A 6,000-nucleotide genomic window follows, 5' to 3' on the forward strand; every position below is an offset into this window, starting at 1 on the left:
TAACAAATTAAATTAAAGTTTGATTGGCCGGGGTGATGATGCACTCCAGTTCCCGCAGCGCCCACCTGTCACGGAAGGCTTCAAGCGTGCCGGCGGACGCCGCGTACTCCATCTCCAGGGCCACCTGGGCGCGAACATGGCCGCAGAAGAGAGGCAGGCAGTTGGGCCGAACGACCCCCTCGACCGTCCACTACCTGGACCAGTTAATGCCTATTTTGGGCTGAGGAGTGTAACGCCAACATACATGGCTCAGTGGAATTTCAAGAGACTGAATAGATTTTCTGATCAATTACAGCCAATAAACAGGAGTAAAATGGATATAACTAGTCATAAAAGTGGGCAGAGATCCATTATACTGAATTTCCTCCCATTTAGCTCCCCATCCAATGTTGTGATTGAGTCTTGTACTGATGCTACAAGCATCACCAGTTTGTAGCTTGTCATATTAACATTGGGCCCCAATGATGTAATTTGGACGTCCATGTCAGCATAGCACCGTTATCTACAAAATAGGATTCCAGGCTACTACAGACTGTACTGCTTACAGAAGTGGACTAAGAGCATTTTATTTAGGTTTGAAGCAACAGTTTGAAGCTATTTCTGATTCTTATAAAGTCATAGAGTTATACAGCACAGAAAGAGGCCCTTCGGCCCATCATGTCCGCGCCAGCCATCAAGACCTGCCTATTTGTTGTGTCCGTGTGTTGATAGAGACACTGAAGACAGGAGTTGGTTTCAAAGGTGTTTACTGAACAAAGTCTGGAGGGGAACTAACTGATACAACACAATATACAGGCCTATATAGCCCGAGTGGCCATTACCGGCATTACAGTACACATGGGGCTCTTAAAGGCACATACACTACAATTCCTCCCCTTTTAGCCAACCAGTACATAATATTTTAAGCAATCATTAATTACATGTTACAAGAAAAATAATCTACACATTGCTGCAGTTAATTAATTATAAGTCAGTCTCTCTGGAGGCTTCCTGACTCGGTCCGGATGACGCCTCGGTGGTGTAGTAGTTTCTGGTGGTGTAGTAGGTTCTTTTGGCAAGGCTGATTCGGCTTGAATGCCAGTGTCGGGTTCATCGGGTTCCAGTATCACCAGATCGGAGGTAGATATGGGTATCTCTACTTCATCATTAGGCGTATAGAGTTGTGGTGTAGGTTGTCCCTTTTCGGATGACTCTATGATTTGGTCAGCATGGCGCCTTATTATGCTTTCTCCGATGTCCACGGTATACATCAGCGGTCCTAGTCGTGTGCAGATAGTTCCAGGCTGCCATTTCTCGGTACGGTAGTCCCGGGCCAAAACTTGTTGACCTATCTGGAAGGTTCTAGTTGGCCTTTCATTCATGCCTTGAAATTGCCGGTTCTCCACGTCCCTTCTGATGTTTGGCTTGATCAAGTCCAGCCGGCATCTTAGGCTTCTATTGAAGAACATCATGGCGGGAGTTTAGTTTGTAACCATATGTGTTGCATTCCTGTATGCGAACAAGAAGTTATCCACCTTGTGCTGAAGTTTTATGTCTTCATTACCCATGGCCTTTATGGCCTTCTTGAAGGTCTGGACAAACCTTTCAGCCAACCCATTGGTGGCGGGATGGTATGGGGCGGATGTGTAGTGCTTAACCCCATTGTTTTTTAAGAACTCCCTGAATTCTTCGGACACAAATTGCGGTCCATTATCAGAACAGATCTGTTCAGGCAGCCCATTCCTGGCAAATATGGTCCTTAATACTGTGATGTTTTTTCTGTGGTGGTGGAGGGCATCTTTATTACCTCCGGCCACTTGGAGTGTGCATCAACCGCGATTAAGAACATTGAGTCCATAAATGGACCAGCAAAGTCGATGTGTACCCTTTGCCAGGGAGATGAGGGCCACTCCCATGGATGTAGAGGGGCTTGTGGTGGAGCGTTTTGGACCTTCTGGCATCCTAGGCAGCTCTTGGTCATTTCTTCGATGTCTCCATTGATACCTGGCCACCATACAAACGCCCTGGCTAGGTTCACAGAATCACAGAAACCCCACAGTGCAGATAGAGGCCATTTCGGCCCATCGAGCCTGCACCGACACATATCCCACCCGATCCCCGTAACCCCTACACCAACATATCCTACCCTATCCCCGTAACCCCACGCATTTAATCCCCCTAACACTAAGGGTCAATTTATCATAGCCAACCTAACCCGCACATCTTTGGACCTTGGTTCTTCATTTTCACTCCACCCAGATGCCCCTCGTGAAGCTCCTTTAGAACTTTATCCTGGAGTTTGGGTGGAATCACCACTCTGGATCCACACATCAAGGTTCCTCGGCACACTGACAGCTGTTCTCTTCTTTGTGAGAATGCTGGCAACAGTGGTTCGCCATGTGCTGGCCATCCCTTCACTGTTAAATCGTAGACTCGTGAGAGAGTCGGGTCATTTCTAGTTTCCCTTTCAATGGCAGAATTTGTTACTGGCAGACATTCGACTATGGTAGAGTGGAAAATCTCCACTGGGTCTACGGTAGGTGCTTCTTCTACCGTTGGCAATGGTAGGCGCGATAACCCGTCAGCATTCCCATGCTGTTTTGATCCTTTGTATTCTATGTTGTATTGGTGTGCCCCTAGAAAAAGGGACCACCTCTGTAGCCTTTGCGCTGTCATAATGGGAACACCCTTTTTAGGGTTGAATATGGAGATGAGGGGTTGATGGTCAGTCAACAAGGTAAATGTTTGTCCGTGTAGGTAATTGTTGAATTTCTTCACTCCCCATACCAGGCTGAGTGCTTCCCTGTCGATTTGGGCATAGATACGCTCAGCTGAGTTCAATGAGCGTGACGCAAAAGCTATCGGCCGTTCCGAGCCATCAGGGAATTTATGCGATAATACTGCTCCTACGCCGTAAGGGGATGCATCGCACGCCAGTCTGATTGGCAGTGATGGGTTGTAATGAGCCAAAACTTCTTTGGACGTGATTAAGTCTTTGCATTTATGGAAGGCACGTTTACAGTCTTCGCTCCATTTCCAAATTACTCCTGTTTGTAGCAGTTCATTAAGAGGGTGCAGAAGAGTTGATAAGTTCGGCAAAAATTTATGATAGTAATTTATTAATCCCAGGAACGACCTTAATTGTGAAACATTTTCAGGTGCTGGGGCTTTTATGACCGCTTCAATTTTTTCAGGTGACTTATGCAACCCTTCCTTATTAATTATGTGGCGACAATATGATATTTGATTCTGGAAAAATTCGCACTTGGGGCGATTTGCTCGTAGGCCCCGTTCTCTCAGCCTAGTGAGCACCTGCTCCAAATTGGCAAGGTGCTCGTTGTCGTTTTCTCCTGCTACAAGGGTGTCGTCTAGGTAGCATTGAGTCCCCGGAATCCCTTGGAGGACTTGCTCCATAGCTCTTTGCCAGATAGCTGGAGCGGATGCTACTCCAAAAACCAATCGATTGTACTGGTACAGGCCTTTGTGTGTATTTATCGTGAGATACTTTTTAGAGGCCTCTTCAACCTCCATCTGTAGATATGCCTGTGCCAAGTCAATTTTGGTGAAATGTTTCCCTCCGGATAGTGAGGCAAAAATATCTTCTATCCTCGGAAGAGGATACTGTACCGTGTGAAGGATCGGGTTTACAGTCACCTTGAAGTCTCCACAGATGCGAATTTTTCTCTGTTCTTCAGATTTATCATTATTCAATGCTTTCTTCATGACTGGGATGATGGGTGTTGCCCACTCGCTCCAATCTATTTTGGATAATACGCCTGCCTTTTCCAAATTCTCCAGCTCTGCCTCGACTGCTGGATGAATTGCGTATGGCACCAGTCTTGCCTTAAAAAACTTGGGAATTGCTGCATCTTCCAATTTTATTGAGGCAGTGACGCCTTTCAAGGTTCCTAGTTTCTCTTGAAACACTTCTTTGGCGTTGGCCAAGATGTCTTTTAATCGTTCAGGTATGACGTCATCATCGTTTTTTTCCTTAGTGGTCACTGTCAGTGCCTGAATGGAGTGCCAGTCTAAACGTATTTTCTTGATCCATTCACGTCCCAACAGTGGTGGACCACCATCTTGTAGAACGTATAAATACAACTTTTGTATTTCCTTGCCGTTGTATACAACAGGCACCCTTATTTTTCCTTTGGGGTATACTTTCTGCCCCGTATATGTTTTCAAGATAATGGATGTGTCTTTTAAAGGTATATGCGGAAATAGCCGCTCGTAATCCCGTCGATTTATGACGGTCAGAGCTGATCCTGTATCTAGCTCCATTTTAACTGGGGACCCTGCTATCGTGAGGGTAACCCAAATGGTCTGGTAATCTTCTTTGGCAATTACATTATGTAATTTGAGACAGCTTAGTCTCTTGTTTTCGGAGTCGCTATCGCTCTTCTGGTCTTCGGAGCTATTGTCCGTCATCATTTGTACCTTTCTGTACTTTTCTTTATTGATTTTTTTTTTCCTGTCCATGGATTTTTTTTCTCCAGATCGGCATACCCGTGCAATGTGTCCAATCTTTCCGCATTGCCTGCATGCTTTGTCCTTGAACCAGCAGTCCCTCTGGTCATGGGTGGATCTGCCGCAGCGATAACATCTCTCGAAACCCTGTGTCATTTCATGGGTGCCAAAGTCCTGTGTCTTTTGTTGTATCTCTGCAGCTCCTCTTGCGGCTGCTTCGTATGATACAGCCATACTGAAAGCCTTGTCCAGTGTTAAATCTTTTTCAGAAAGCAGCCTTTTCTGTGTTCCTTCACTTAGGAGACTGCAGATGAATTTGTCTCAAAGATAATCTGCTAGTCCTGCCCCGAATTGGCAGTGCTTTGATAGCTTTCTTAATTCGGTTAGGTAATCAGCGTTACTTTCATTCTTGTGTTGATTCCTCTTGAAGAATTTGAATCGTTCCGCTATCAGCAGCAGTGTTGGGTTTAAGTGCTCCTGTAGGGTATCAACAACCTCTTTAAAATTCTTGTCCTTTGGTTTGGCTGGAGTGATTAAGTTTCGCAACAGCCCGTATGTCTTTGCGCCCATTAGATTTAGCAGTACTGACGCTTTTTTTTCATTTTCTATTCCATTTCCGGTGCAATATACCTCCACTCTTTCCACATATGTGGTCCAATCCTCTATCTCGTTATCAAAAGCATGAATATTGCCAGACTTAGGAATCCTAGAAAAAAAATGGCGCTTCCCGCGCTTTTCTTTCTTTTCTGCAGAAAAGATATGGCACTTCCCGCGCTTCCCCGCCGCTGCTGCCGATGACAACGCTGTTTCCCACGGGTTTCCGTTCTTTTTATTTATTTATTTACAGTTGGAGACTCGTTCCCGCCGGACTCTCTCTGCTAGGTCTGAACGCCGACCTGCTTGCAGCGCCGGCCGTCTCCTGAGTGCTCCCTCCCCATCTGTTACTGCTTGCCTCCGCCTTTGCTGCTTGGCCTAGCTGCAGAGCCAGCCGCTGGAGCCCCAGCCCGACGCCCAGGAAGGATTATTGCAGTACCTGCCACCAGCTTGGCTAGCTGGTGAAACCACAGCTTTTTCTTTTTCTTGATTTTCTTCAACTTTGGACGCCAGAGGAATTGATCTCCTTGAGGTGCTGCCGAATTGCAGGTAAGTCCGTTTCCAATTCGTCACCACTGTTGTGTCCGTGTGTTAATAGAGACACTGAAGACAGGAGTTTGTTTCACAGGTGTTTACTGAACAAAGTTTGGAGGGGAACTAACTGATACAACACAATATACAGGCTTATATAGCCCGAGTGGCCATTACCGGCATTACAGTACACATGGGGCTCTTAAAGGCACATGCTCTGCACTATTCTAATCCCATTTTCCAGCACTTGGTCCGTAGCCTTGTATGCTATGGCGTTTCTTGTTTTTCCTTTTATTTTTGTTTGTTTCCTGCTTCCACTTAATTAGTCAGGAGGTTTTAGGGTAAATTCTGTGCTGCCAGTGGTGAGGCATGCGCAAGGAGCGCATATCAACCCAAGCACCCCACCCACCTGCCCCTTCAACCACCGTC

The sequence above is a fragment of the Somniosus microcephalus genome, chromosome 8, assembly GCF_052327205.1.
Source record: "Somniosus microcephalus isolate GS21.2 chromosome 8, FLI_Smic_1.0, whole genome shotgun sequence".
In the NCBI taxonomy this organism is placed as follows: Eukaryota; Metazoa; Chordata; class Chondrichthyes; order Squaliformes; family Somniosidae; genus Somniosus; species Somniosus microcephalus.